The 15,723-nt window shown below is 45.8% G+C and overlaps 1 protein-coding gene across 1 annotated transcript in view; it reads right to left on the reverse strand.

The window, feature by feature from the left end:
• The window catches only part of LOC126418597 (UDP-glycosyltransferase UGT5-like), a 129,378-nt gene that overhangs the window by 51,005 nt on the left and 62,650 nt on the right, over nucleotides 1-15,723 (reverse strand). The gene's annotated exons all lie outside the window — the stretch shown is intronic.

The following is a 15,723-nucleotide window of genomic DNA, read 5'->3' on the forward strand; positions in this document are numbered from 1 at the left end:
AGCAACACGGGCCTAGTAATACTAGGGCCCGTGTTGCCCGGCTGCCTCGCTCAGCGGCAAAGTCCGCTTCAAGGTCACACGCCTTACACAGCAGCACAAGGCAAATTCACACAGCCATGAGTGGTAAGGAAATCAACCGATGAGCAGAGTCGAATTCAGACGAACATCAGAGAGGCATTGCTCCTCCCCTGTCGTTATATCTGACAAACATTCGTCTCCTGAAGCTTTCGAATACTGTGTCCGTCGTCCCTCTGACCTTGACCACATCAGTATCCTCCGATACCGATTCAGTGTTAAGCATCGCGAATCAGCCTCTTAATGCTCAGAACAGCCGCTGGGCTCTATTGTATGTGTCTGTGGAGGTGCATTACCTCATTTTCGGGGATGATATCCAGGCAAGGCCTCCGCCTTTGTACAACCACCTTTTTTAATATTTACACTGAGGTGACAAAAGTCGTGAGACAGCGACGTAAACATGTTCAGATGGTGATAATATCGCATACATAAGGTATAAAAGGGCAATGCATTGATGGAACTGTCATTTGTACTCAGATGGCCATGTGGATGGAATTTACAGACTTCGAACGCAGAATGGTAACTGGAGCTAGACACAGGGGCACTCCATTTCGAAAATCGTTAGGGAATTCGATATTCCGAGATCAACAGTGTCAAGAGTGTGCCGAGAAGACAAAATTTCAGACGTTACCTCTCACGATGGACAATACAGTGGCCGACGGCCTCCGCTTAACGACCGACAGCAGTTGCGTTTGTGTAGAGCTATCAATGTTAAGAAATTACCTCATGAATCAATGTGGGACGTACGACGAACGTATCTCTTAGGACAATGCTGCGAAATTTGGCATTAATAGGCCATGACAGCAGACGACCGACGCGAGTAGCTTTGGTAACAGCATGACGTCTCTTACAGATCTCTCTTGGGCTCCTGGCCATTCCGCTTGGACCCTAGACGACTGGTAAACCGTGGCCTGGTCAGATAAGTCTCGACTTCAGTTGGTAAGAGCTGATGGTTGGGTTTGAGTGTGGCGCAGACCCCACGAATCTACGCACCTGAATTGTCGACAAGGCACTGTGCAAGCAGGTGGCGGTTCTCTAATGGTGTGGGCTGTGTTTGCATTCAATGCACTGGATTGTCTGGTCCAACTGACCCGATCATTGACTGGAAATGATTATGTTTCACTACCTGGTGACCATTTTCAGCTATTCTTGGACTTCCATAACGATGGAATTTTTGTGGATGATAATGCATTGTGTCAGCCGGCCACAACTGTTCGCCATTGGTTTGAAGAACATTCTGGACAATTCGAACGAATTATTTGGCCACCCACATCGCCCGACATGAATCCCATCTAACATTTATGGTACATAACTGAGAGCCAGTTCATGCACAAAGTCCTGCACCGGCTAAAGAGGCAGTATCGCTCAATATTTCTGCAGGAGACTTCTAACGACTTATTGAATGTGTGCTAGGTCGAGTTGCTGTACTACACCGAGCAAAAGGAGGTCCGACACGGTGTCCGAGGAATAGAAAAAAACTGAAATCACTCAACGGAGAAAAGTCCACGGGACCTGACGGGATACCAATTCGATTCTACACAAAGTACGCGAAAGAACTTGCCACCCTTCTAACAGCCGTGTACCGCAAGAGGGACGGAAGGTTCCAAATGATTGGAAAAGAGCACGGGTAGTACCAGTCTTCAAGAAGGGTCGTCGAGCAGATGCGCAAAACTATAGGCCTATATCTCTGACATCGATCTGTTGTAGAATTTTAGAACATGGTTTTTGCTCTCTTATCATGTCATTTCTGGAAACCCAGAATCTACTCTGTAGGAATCAACATGGATTCCGGAAAGAGCGATCGTTTGAGACCCAACTCGCTTTATTTGTTCATGAGACCCAGAAAATATTATATACAGGCTCCCACGTAGATGCCATTTTCCTTGACTTCCGGAAGGTGTCCGATACCGTTCCGCACTATCGACTGATAAAGTAAGAGCCTACGGAATATCAGAACAGCTGTGTGGCTGGGTTTAAGAGTTTTTAGGAAACAGAACACAGCATGTTATTCTAAATGGAGAGACGTCTACATAGGCACCTGGTGCAGGGAGTGGCAACTGACCCTTAACATAGACAAATGTAATATATTGCGAATACATAGAAAGAAGAAACCCTAATTGTGTGATTATATGATAGCAGAACAAACAATGGCAGCAGTTACTTCTGTAAAATATCTGGGAGTATGCGTGCTGAACGATTTGAAGTGGAATGATCATATAAAATTAATTGTTGGTAAGGCGGGTGCCAGGTTGAGATTCATTGGGAGAGTCCTTATAAAATGTAGTCCATCAACGAAGTAGGTGGCTTACAAAACACTCGTTCGACCTATACTTGAGTATTGCTCATCAGTGTGGGATCCGTACCAGGTCGGGTTGACGGAGGAGATAGAGAAGATCCAAAGAAGAGCTGCGCGTTTCGTCACAGGGTTATTTGGTAAGCGTGATAGCGTTACGGAGATGTTTAGCAAACTCAAGTGGCACACTCTGCAAGAGAGGCGCTCTGCATCGCGGTGTAGCTAGCTGTGCAGGTTTCGAGAGGGTGCGTTTCTGGATGAGGTATCGAATATATTGCTTCCCCTACTTATAGCTCCCGAGGAGATCACGAATGTAAAATTAGAGAGATTCGAGCGCGCACGGAGGCTTTCCGGCAGTCGTTCTTCCCGCGAACCATACGCTACTGGAGAAGGAAAGGGAGGTAATGACAGTGGCACGTAAAGTGCCCTCCGCCACACATCGTTGCGTGGCTTGCGGAGTATAAATGTAGATGTAGATTAGGAGGTATCCCATGATTTTTGACACCTATGTGTAAAACCCATTAAGGTACATCCTATGCAAGATTATCACGTCATTATTACAGCCACTGGCTTGTTTTGTGGTCCTTGCACGTTGAACGTCGAAACGGTTTAAGGCTGGTACCATATGATGCCACACATCTGCCAACCGTGTGTCTCTGCTTTCCGCATTGCCAATACCTCATTTATCTAGAGCCATTAGCGAATGTGCGCTGAAAAATTACAACCGTTGGTACAGTAGCTCCGTAGCACATCTACACCGTTCCGGCAAGTTATTTAGATATTAATCTGTGTCTATCCCTACTAACCTATAACTCGATCCTGGAAGAACGTCTAACGCCTATTGACCTGGCCTCTACCATACTGTGGGCATCTGATTCTGTGCAAAGCAGATAACCTACCTAAGGCACCACACGCACATCTTGAGACGCTGTTGATTAAAAGTGAAATTACGTTTCCAACTTACACAAAAAATCCTTTGAAAATCTATGTGAACCATGACGCCAAGTGTCTTTAAATCTATCCATACCTGCGAACCGCTGTTTCGGTTGCTTCTGCACGTTTTTGCGTTTGTGCAGACGCTGACGTATTCCCTCCTCGTTAATGTCGTCAAGTACGGCCTGGAAGCCGGCGTCCTGCCTTTTAATGTTCAAGTGGTTTTATCTCAAAGAGAATCACTGAAAGAAGTGATTGTAATAACCTCAGCCAGTCGGCCTTTTACCGCCCAGAGTGTATATACAGGGTGGTCTATTGATAGTGACTGGTCCAAATATCTCACGAAATAAGCATCAAACGGAAAACTACAAAGAAAGAAACTCGTCTAGCTTGAAGGGAGAAACCAGATGGCGCTATGGTTGGCCCGCTAGATGGCGCTGCCATAGGTCAAACGGATATCAATTGCGTTTTTTTTAAATAGGAACCCCCATTTTTTATTTCATATTCGTGTAGTACGTAAAGAAATATGAATGTTTTAGGTGGACCACTTTTTCCGCTTTCTGATAGATGGCGCTGTAATAGTCACAAACGTATAAGTACGTGGTACCACGTAACATTCCGCCAGTGCGGACGGTATTTGCTTCGTGATACATTACCCTTGTTAAAATGGACCGTTTACCAATTGCGAAAAAGTTCGATATCGTGTTGATGTATGGCTATTGTGATCAAAATGCCCAACGGGCGTGTGCTATGTATGCTGCTCGGTATCCTGGACGACATCATCCGAGTGTCCGGACCGTTCAGTGGCCCCCACGTTCACCGGATCTGACGTCCTCGGAGTTCTTTCTGTGGGGAAAGTTGAAGGATATTTGCTATCGTGATCCACCGACAACGCCTGACAACATGCGGCAGGGCATTGTCAATGCATGTGCGAACATTACGGAAGGCGAACTACTCGCTGTTGAGAGGAATGTCGTTACACGTATTGCCAAATGCACTGAGGTTGACGGATATCATTTTGAGCATTTATTGCATTAATGTGGTATTTACAGGTAATTACGCTGTAACAGCATGCGTTCTCAGGAATGATAAGTTCACAAAGGTACATGTATCAGATTGGAGCAACCGAAATAAAATGTTCAAACGTACCTACGTTCTGTATTTTGATTTAAAAAACTTACCTATTACCAACTGTTCGTCTAAAATTGTGAGCCATATGTTTGTGACAATTACAGCGCCATCTATCAGAAAGCGAAAAAAGTGGCCCAATTAAAACATTCATATTTCTTTACGTACTACACGAATATGTAATAAAAATGGGAGTTCCTATTTTAAAAAACGCAGTTGATATCCGTTTGACCTATGGCAGCGCCATCTAGCGGGCCAACCATAGCGCCATCTGTTTTCCCCCTTCAAGCTAGACGAGTTTCGTTCTTTGTAGTTTTTTCGTTTGATGCTTATTTCGTGAGATATTTGGCCCGGTCACTATCAATGAACCACCCTGTACAGCCGAGGCATGTACCTTCCCTGAAATTAGTACGTAGCTGTAAGGAAAAACTAATGAACGTTTCTGACTGATAGTAGATTAATAAAGTTGTTATGTTGCCTAAGGTCAATGTATTTATACGTATTTAACATTAATAAGAGTATGAGAGTATTACAACGACACATCCGCAACCTGCTTACTTCGAAGAACCGCCGTGCCTGGCGCCAGACATGTACACAACTCAACACCACGCTCCACATAAACTCTTCCAAGTATTTGTCTGCTTTCCACCGCCTTACTGGGAACCGCCCCACCCCCCAGTACCTTCTCCTCCTTAATGACTGTCCCTTTCCTGACAACCTCAGTAAGGCCAACCACTTTGCCTCCCACCTCTCTGATGTTTTTTCCATCCCAGATGATCCCCACTTCGATTATTCCCTCTTCCCTGATTTCATGGACCGTACAAATACCTCTGTTCCTCCCCTTGCTCCTAGCTTCCAGTACTTGGGCCACACACCACCATCTGAACTTAACACTCCCATCACTACACAGGACATCAGCCTCACACTCTGCACTAAACGGAACACTGCTCCCGGTCACGACTGCGTTACCTACCGCCACCTCAAACACTGCCCTCCCTCCTTCCTTTCAATCCTTGCCACCCTCTACAATGTCATCCTTGCCACTGGCTTCTATCCCGACCTGTGGAAAACCTCCCGTATCCTGATGTTCTCCAAACCCAACAAGCCTCCATCTGATGCCTCTTCCTATCGTCCTATCTGTCTCACATCGGTGTTCAGCAAGCTCTTGGAATCCATCCTTTCCTGGCGCATCCATCACCACCTCCGCCAAAACCACCTCCTCCCAAACACCCAATGTGGCTTTCAACCTTCCTTCTCTGCTGATGACCAACTCCTCCACCTCACTCATCTCCTCTCCCTCCAGCTTAACTCCCGTCACTCCGCCATTTTTGTCTCCCTTGACCTCGAAAAGGCCTACAGCCACGTCTGGCACCCCGGTCTCCTGTTTAAACTCCAAACCCACGCCCTTCCTATCAACTACATCCGTCTGGTGGACTCCTTCCTCTCCCACCGCCCCTCCTATGTTACCATCCATAATGCCAATTCCCACACCTTCTACCCCTCTGCAGGTGTGCCCCAGGGCTCTGTCCTCTCCCCTCTCCTATACCTCCTGTACATGGCAGATATGCCCCAACCCCCCCCCCCTCCAGTACACGTCTTGCAATATGCTGATGACACCACATTCCTCGCCCTCACTCCTACCCTCCAACGGTCTCAACACCTTCTCCAGAATCACCTTGACCTTTTTGCTGCATGGTGTAACCAGTGGCTCCTGAAACTCAACCCTTCCAAGGCCCAGGCAATCATCGTAGGTCGTACCACTCTCTCCATCCGGCTCCTGGATTTCTCCCTTACTGTCTGCCCCCGTCCTGTCCGCCTCACCCCCACCCTCACCTACCTTGGCCTCACCATTGACCGTCACCTCACCTGGATCCCTCATCTCCGCTCCATCCAATCCAAAGCCCACAACCGCCTCCGACTCCTCAAACTCCTCTCTGGTCGGACGTGGGGGTTGCACCCCTCTACCATCCTCCACACCTACAAATCCTTAATCCGTCCCATCCTCTGTTATGCCAGTCCTGCCTGGATATCTGCCCCCCCCCCCCCCCCAAATTCTATAAGTCCCTCCAGATCCTTGAGCGTCATGCACTCTGCCTCGCCTTCTGTATACGCCTCCCGTCCCCCACGCGGATCCTCTATGATCTCATTCCTTTCCCCCATCTGCTCCTATTCTTCGAACATATCCGCCTCCTCTACACCTCCCGCCATCTTGAACCCCCTCACCCCCTGGTTGCTCCTCTCCTCTCCCATCCCCGCCCCCTGCCACGTCTTCACCGTTGTGTCCCCCCTACCCTCCATCTCTACACCCTACATCTCCTTTCCCAAGGTGGCTTCCATCAACTCCCCCTCCATTTATCCCTCCTATCAACTCTGATCCTCACTCCCCCTCCTTTCCTCTGTCCTTTCCCTGGGCTCCCTCTTCCCCCCTTCCGTCCTGTTTTCTCCCCACTAAACCTCTCCCTACCTCCCTTCTTCCCCCCCCCCCCCCCCCCGAGTCCTTTTGTATTCCCCTCCTTTGCCTACCCCACTCCCTGTCGCGTCTGCCCCCCACCCCTCTTATGGGTCCTCATCCTCCATCAGCTCCTATCCTGGCTCCCCCCTTTTTTATTTTCCCATCATCTGTCCAGTTTCCCCCCACCTGCTCTCGGCTGTGGTATGTCACATTTGCCAACTTTTTAGTGCAGTGTTCCAGTGACTGTTCAGTGTTGTTCGTCTTTCTCGTGTTGCGAACAGAAACCATGCTGTCGCTGGGTGTGAATTTCATGTCTTTTGCGAACAGAAAGCAGACTGTCGCCGTGTTTATTTAATGTCTGTCTATTGTTTTACCTGTCTGCTTTGTATGTATTTTCTTAGCGTCATCATCCCTCTGTTCTTTGTTTTAAGTTCCACGATTTCTTTTCGCCATGTTACTCTTTAAGTCTCCGATTTTATCGCCTGTTTTTATTATTTATTCTCTTCATCTTTCTTACAAAGTCTGTAGGCTGAAGAGCGGCATACTAAGCTGCTGCCAGCCCGCCCCCTTCGGGGGGAATTGAAATTCAATAAAGGAAAAAAAAATTATGAGAGTATAATTTAATACCAAATTTCCGGAAAGAAATTAGTGCTCCTGGAGACACCGCGTCGATTGTGATTGACATATGCCACCTGGGGTATATTAGATTTACTGTTAATGATTTTAACGTCTTCATCCAAGAGGTAGCGTAATGGCATGGCTACCGGAGTGCCATCTGTGTCTACACGCTCACAACCAGGATGCTCAGTGCGGTGCAAACGTTAGATCGAAGCAGGTAAACACGCCAAGGAGAGGCACTCGTGCTTCCTACAGCCAACTGAGCGAGTTTGAAAGGGGTCAAAATGTGGCCTTCTGAGTGGTGAGATGGTCCTTCCGTAGAACTGCCACGTTAGTTAGACGTGCTGTGCCGGTTATTCCACGATGCTAGTATCAGTGGTCACGTGAACATTTCCACACCTGTAGACGAGGCTCTGAGCGTTCACGTAGCGCACACGCTTGCCAGGATCGTCGTATTTTAAAGGCAGGGGACCAACATGTCTTTGAATATAAGTGTCATTTCTGTTCGTCTCATCGCGTATTTCTTTCAGTTACCTTTTGTACCATACTGTAGCAGTTCTTTCTGTGTATGGTCCAACTTTAATAGAGCTGCGTTACTTTACAATGACACACATGCGGCAATTACTTTCGTTCTGATGTTTTGAACACCAGAGTATTAGTGCAAAGTAGATAGTCAATCATAAAATCCATGTGGCACGAAGAGGCGGCATGGCTTTCAAAACAGTTCGAAGGGCTGGCTCTGAGCACTATGGGACTCAACTGCTGAGGTCATTAGTCCCCTAGAACTTAGAACTAGTTAAACCTAACTAACTTAAGGACATCACAAACAGCCATGCCCGAGGCAGGATTCGAACCTGCGACCGTAGCGGTCTTGCGGTTCCAGACTGCAGCGCCTTTAACCGCACGGCCACTTCGGCCAGCAGTTCGAAGGGATACGTTGAAGAGAACACTTTTGAAGGGAACGCTACGTTCTACTGACAATATTAAGATATTTGCAGGATTTCAGTCCATTTTTTCCTCAACACAAGAAAAGGAAATTTACTATCATCTCCTTTTGTCGGAGAGAAGATTTTTCGGCCTGACAGCTAAGTATTGCGATAGTCAGTATCCGAACTGTGACAAAAATAGCTGTGAAGGGATGGATCACTGGTTTCTGGAAAAGGCTTCCAACACTGACATTGAGATCAAGTGCGAAGAATGTGCAGTGTGGACCCACAAAGAGTTGGCGGCTATTAGTGAGCACGAAAGTGAGTCTGGGTGCGAGAACTGTGCCTAAAATGTTTTGAATCAGTACTTTTTCTCGGTAGTAAGAATGATTTTTTCCTTAAAAACATGATGCTTATTATTTCATTATGTAATATAATATTATGTAATTAATTTTTTACTCTAAGCGGGGTAATTTGTATTGTAAAGAAGTAATTTTTTCTCTGAATATGCTTTTTCAAAGTTACAACTTGTTTTCTCAGTTTATTTAATCCGTTTTCGCTATGTGGTCGTTTTGCCTCAACCCCCTTGGGCATTATGGGAACTTAGGTGTTTTTCGGGTTATTGATCTTTTGTGCAACGAGAATGAAAAAATTCAGCCAGGCAGGAGAATAGTCGGACTGTACACACCATGATTTTGGAATTTAGCTGAAACTTAGCTAAAAACATCGTCAAACCTTCGGGTAGTCGTCGTGCCTGCTCTTGCTGTACTTGCCAGGGGTGTAGTTATTCACGGAAAGCTGCGAGGCGTAGCCGCGCGGCTAAAGTTAGTTTAAGTTAGATTGAGCAGTGCGTAAGCCTAGGGATCGATGACGTGAGCAGTTTGGTCCAATAGGAACTTATCACCACCATCATGTGTGGAAATGAAACGTGGACGATGAATAGCGCAGACAGGATGGGAGTAGAAACTTTTGAAATTTGTAGCTATAGAAGAAAATGGAAGATTACGTATGTATATAAGGTAACGAATGAATTGATGACACAGCTTCACTAAATGAACGGTTCGTTTGACAGTACACATCCTTAGGCATCTAGCAATCGTCAATTGGGTAACAGAAGTGTGGGAGGTAGAAAGATACCAAAGCTTGGATGTAGTAAGCAGTTTAAACTGGATATATGTTTCCATAGTTAACAGAGAATTGAAGAGACTAGTAGCGAGACTCCATTAGACCAGAACTAGAGATGAAGACTACAACGACGACGACGACGTTAAAGAGAAATGAGTATGAACTGCATCCAGCGCTTACTATTACTATCGACAGTCAGCTCAACAGTGCAGCGCAGCATGTATACGCAACGCCATGATCAGGATACTGCAAGGGGCACCATGCCTCTCACATGTAACCAGCAACTAACCGTCTATTATACGTAAATTGTCGCCGCTGTAGACTTTGACAGCCGTTTTCGGTCGTGCCTGTATGTCTTCAGTCCACCTTGCCTTCAAACCTAGTTGTTGGACTTGGCCACCCTTTGATTGTGGACCTCTGTTTAGGATTACGATTTCGCCTTGTTTTACCAGTCGTTGTCGTCCTTGTTTGTTATTGTCTGTTCTCCATATGTCATTGTAATTACACTCCTGGAAATGGAAAAAAGAACACATTGACACCGGTGTGTCAGACCCACCATACTTGCTCCGGACACTGCGAGAGGGCTGTACAAGCAATGATCACACGCACGGCACAGCGGACACACCAGGAACCGCGGTGTTGGCCGTCGAATGGCGCTAGCTGCGCAGCATTTGTGCACCGCCGCCGTCAGTGACAGCCAGTTTGCCGTGGCATACGGAGCTCCATCGCAGTCTTTAACACTGGTAGCATGCTGCGACAGCGTGGACGTGAACCGTATGTGCAGTTGACGGACTTTGAGCGAGGGCGTATAGTGGGCATGCGGGAGGCCGGGTGGACGTACCGCCGAATTGCTCAACACGTGGGGCGTGAGGTCTCCACAGTACATCGATGTTGTCGCCAGTGGTCGGCGGAAGGTGCACGTGCCCGTCGACCTGGGACCGGACCGCAGCGACGCACGGATGCGCGCCAAGACCGTAGGATCCTACGCAGTGCCGTAGGGGACCGCACCGCCACTTCCCAGCAAATTAGAGACACTGTTGCTCCTGGGGTATCGGCGAGGACCATTCTCAACCGTCTCCATGAAGCTGGGCTACGGTCCCGCACACCGTTAGGCCGTCTTCCGCTCACGCCCCAACATCGTGCAGCCCGCCTCCAGTGGTGTCGCGACAGGCGTGAATGGAGGGACGAATGGAGACGTGTCGTCTTCAGCGATGAGAGTCGCTTCTGCCTTGCTGCCAATGATGGTCGTATGCGTGTTTGGCGCCGTGCAGGTGAGCGCCACAATCAGGACTGCATACGACCGAGGCACACAGGGCCAACACCCGGCATCATGGTGTGGGGAGCGATCTCCTACACTGGCCGTACACCACTGGTGATCGTCGAGGGGACACTGAATAGTGCACGGTACATCCAAACCGTCATCGAACCCATCGTTCTACCATTCCTAGACCGGCAAGGGAACTTGCTGTTCCAACAGGACAATGCACGTCCGCATGTATCCCGTGCCACCCAACGTGCTCTAGAAGGTGTAAGTCAACTACCCTGGCCAGCAAGATCTCCGGATCTGTCCCCCATTGAGCATGTTTGGGACTGGATGAAGCGTCGTCTCACGCGGTCTGCACGTCCAGCACGAACGCTGGTCCAACTGAGGCGCCAGGTGGAAATGGCATGGCAAGCCGTTCCACAGGACTACATCCAGCATCTCTACGATCGTCTTCATGGGAGAATAGCAGCCTGCATTGCTGCGAAAGGTGGATATACACTGTACTAGTGCCGACATTGTGCATGCTCTGTTGCCTGTGTCTATGTGCCTGTGGTTCTGTCAGTGTGATCATGTGATGTATCTGACCCCAGGAATGTGTCAATAAAGTTTCCCCTTCCTGGGACAATGAATTCACGGTGTTCTTATTTCAATTTCCAGGAGTGTATTTTCACTCCCATCCGCGGATGAAATCAGGACTGAAACAGCCAGAATATTACGCCAAGCGAAACCACCTAACAGCAATCTGTCTCAGGCGGAAAGGAGGGCACTGAGGGAGATCAATGCGAATAAGAGCATTATTGTACTTGCAACTGATAAAGGAAATGCTACGGTTTTGATGAACACCGAAGATTATCACAAGAAGATTAGTGACCTTTTGGATCCCACTATGTACAAAAAGCTTCAGAAGGATCCTACAACCAAAATTTTGAGAAATACCAATCAACTGGTGAAACAATCTTCTCTTTCTTCGGATGATAAAAAACAACTCTGCAAAACGGAAGCTTATGCACCCAGACTTTATGGACTCCCAAAGGTACATAAACCACAGGTCCCGTTGAGACCGATTGTGAGTGCCGTAGGATCTCCAACACAAGAGGTGGCCAGATATCTCGCCTGCTTGCTGCAGCCACAGATAGGCAGAGCGGTCAGTTACATTAAAAACTCGGCGCATTTCATTGAAAAACTGAGGGAGATTACCGTCAGCCCAAGTGATATTCATGTGAGCTTCGATGTAGTGTCATTGATTACCATGGTGCCTGTAAACGAAGCTATTTCATGTATAGCAGATATTTTTACCACTGACATAGTGGCTTTATTTAAACACTGCCTGACGACAACTTATTTCCAGTATAACAACGAGTTTTACGAACAGATCGACGGGGTGGCGATGGGAAGCCCTCTCAGCCCAGCTGTTGCCAATTTATTTACGGAGATCTTCGAACAGCGAGCGCTGCAGAATGCCAGTGAAAAGACTGCTAAATGGTACCGCTATGTTGATGACACATTTGTAGTGTGGATTCATGGTGAAGAAGAGTTGGATGTCTTCTTGGTGCACCTGAACGGCATTAACCCGAAGGTACAGTTTACGATGGAGAAAGAGAGAAACGGTCGCATCAATTTCCTGGATGTGTCGGTAATTAAACAGGTGGATGGGACGCTGGGCTACAAGGTATATAGAAAGAACTCTCACACGGATCGATACCTCCACAAGGAATCTAACCATCATCCTAGGCATCCTGGTAGACAGAGCCAACAAAATCTGCAAGCCGGCTTACCTACAAGATGAACTGAATCACCTACGGTCAGCCTTCATGAAAAACGGATATAAATCAAGGAAATTGATCGAGCCCTCCATCAAAAAAGAAAAGAAGCCAGAAGTCCAGAGCAACAACGGTCACCTACTGGAAAAGTTTTCCTACCGTTCATTAATAAGGTCACGGACCGTATCGGGAAAGTGCTGGCCAAGTATGGGATCAAAACAATCTTCAGACCCACCAAGAAGATTAAGGAATATTTAAGGACTGCAAAAGACGCCCGACATCCCCTAGCAACACCTGGGGTGTACAAAATTCCATGCAGTTGTGGACAAGTGTACAGGGTGTTACAAAAAGGTACGGCCAAACTTTCAGGAAACATTCCCCACACACAAAGAAAGAAAATATGTTATGTGGACATGTGTCCGGAAACGCTTACTTTCCGTGTTAGAGCTGATTTTATTACTTCTCTTCAAATCACATTAATCATGGAGTGGAAACACACAGCAACAGAACGTACCAGCGTGACTTCAAACACTTTCTTACAGGAAATGTTGAAAATGTCCTCCGTTAGCGAGGATACATGCATCCACCCTCCGTCGCATGGAATCCCTGATGCGCTGATGCAGCCGTGGAGAATGGCGTATTGTATCACAGCCGTCCTCAATACGAGCACGAAGAGTCTCTACATTTGGTACCGGGGTTGCGTAGACAAAAGCTTTCAAATGCCCTCATAAATGAAAGTCAAGAGGGTTGAGGTCAGGAGAGCGTGGAGGCCATGGAATTGGTCCGCCTCTACCAATACATCGGTCACCGAATCTGTTGTTGAGAAGCGTACGAACACTTCGACTGAAATGTGCAGGAGCTCCGTCGTGCATGAACCATATGTTGTGTCGTACTTGTAAAGGCACATGTTTTAGCAGCACAGGTAGAGTGTCCCTTATGATAGCATGGCGGTGAATCGAGGAAGTACAGTACATACTGACGAAACTAAAATGGTCTCTAACATGGAAATTAAGCGTTTCCGGACACTTGTCCACATAACATCTTTTCTTTATTTGTGTGTGAGGAATGTTTCCTGAAGGTTTGGCCGTACCTTTTTGTAACACCCTGTATATTGGAACAACGAAAAGAAGTGTAAACACCCGCTTAGCCGAACATAAAAGAAACTGTCACTTAGGACACATCGAAAAAATCGGCCGTAGCTGAGCATGTTTTTCGAGATGGGAATCACGAAATTAAATTTAATGAGACAAGCGTTCTAGCACGAGCATCCCATTATCATGTATAGAGAAGCAATAGAAATTCACAAACATAACAATTTTAATAGAAAAGAGGAAGTTTTAAAGTTGGACAAAATATGGATGTCGACGTTGCGCCAGCAGAATGACAATCGATTACTCTTAATCGAGAATGACGACGCTTTCCAAAGATTGGCATACCGTCGGCATCACGTGACGAATGGTGGTGCCCTCTATGCGCTCTATAAATGCGAGAGTACCTGGAGCCTCAGTGGCAGTAGCCAGACGACCTCAGAAGATGTCTCCCGCAGATGGAGACGAAACGTCAGATGAAAATTTTATACATCGGCCACGGCCTCTCAGCCCTGAAGTTTCAACTGAAGAAAAGCAGATTAGATTAATACTAGTTCCATGGACCATGAATACGATATTTCGTAATGATGTGGAACGAGTCAAATTTTCCAGTACATGACATAATTAAGTTAATTTAACAACATAATTAAGTTAATAAAAACTTTTTTATTTCTTATTTTTTTATTTTTTAAATAATTTATTGTTTTTTGTTTTTTCTTTTTTTCTTAATTTATATTTAAAAATTCCTCTATGGAGTAGGAGTAGTTGTCATTCAGAAATTCTTTTAATTTCTTCTTAAATACTTGTTAGTTATCTGTCAGACCTTTTATACTATTTGTTAAGTGACCAAAGACTTTAGTGGCAGTATAATTCACCCCTTTCTGTGCCAAAGTTAGATTTAATCTTGAATAGTGAAGATCACTCTTTCTCCTAGTATTGTAGTTATGCACACTATTACTTTTGAATTGGGTTTGCTTGTTAATAACAAATTTCATAAGAGAGTATACATACTGAGAAGCTACTGTGAATATCCCTAGATCCTTAAATAAATGTCTGCAGGATGATCTTGGGTGGACTCCAGCTATTATTCTGATTACACGCTTATGTGCAATAAATACTTTATTCCTCAGTGATGAATTACCCCAAAATATGATGCCATATGCAAGCAATGAGTGAAAATAGGCGTAGTAAACTAATTTGCTAAGATGTTTATCGCCAAAATTTGCAATGACCCTTATGGCACAAGTAGCTGAACTCAAACGTTTCAGCAGATCACCAATGTGTTTCTTCCAATTTAATCTCTCATCAATGGACACACCGAAAAATTTGGAATATTCTACCTTAGCTATATGCTTCTGATTAAGGTCTATATTTATTAATGGAGTCATACCATTTACTGTATGGAACTGTATGTACTGTGTCTTATCAAAATTCAGCCAGAGTCCGTTTACAAGGAAGCACTTAGTAATTTTCTGAAAGACATTATTGACAATTTCATCAGTTAATTCTTGTTTGTCAGGTGTGATTACTATACTTGTATCATCAGCAAAGAGAACTAACCTCGCCTCTTCATGTATATAGAATGGCAAGTCATTAATATATATTAAGAACAACAAAGGACCCAAGACCGACCCTTGTGGAACCCCATTCTTGATAGTTCCCCAGTTTGAGGAATGTGCTGATCTTTGCATATTATGAGAACTGCTTATTTCAACTTTTTGCACTCTTCCAGTTAGGTATGAATTAAACCATTTGTACACTGTCCCACTCATGCCACAATATTTGAGCTTGTCTAGCAAAATTTCATCATTTACACAATCAAAAGCCTTTGAGAGATCACAAAAAAATCCCAATGGGCGGTGTTCGTTTATTCAGATCATTCAAAATTTGATTGGTGAAAGCATATATGGCATTTTCTGTTGAAAAACTTTTCTGGAAACCAAACTGACATTTTGTTAGTACTTCATTTTTACAGATATGTGAAGCTACTCTTGAATACATTACCTTCTCAAAAAATTTTGATAAAGCTGTTAGAAGGGAGATGGGACGGTAATTGTTGAC

This window comes from Schistocerca serialis, chromosome 9 (assembly GCF_023864345.2).
Source record: "Schistocerca serialis cubense isolate TAMUIC-IGC-003099 chromosome 9, iqSchSeri2.2, whole genome shotgun sequence".
Lineage (NCBI taxonomy): Eukaryota > Metazoa > Arthropoda > Insecta > Orthoptera > Acrididae > Schistocerca > Schistocerca serialis.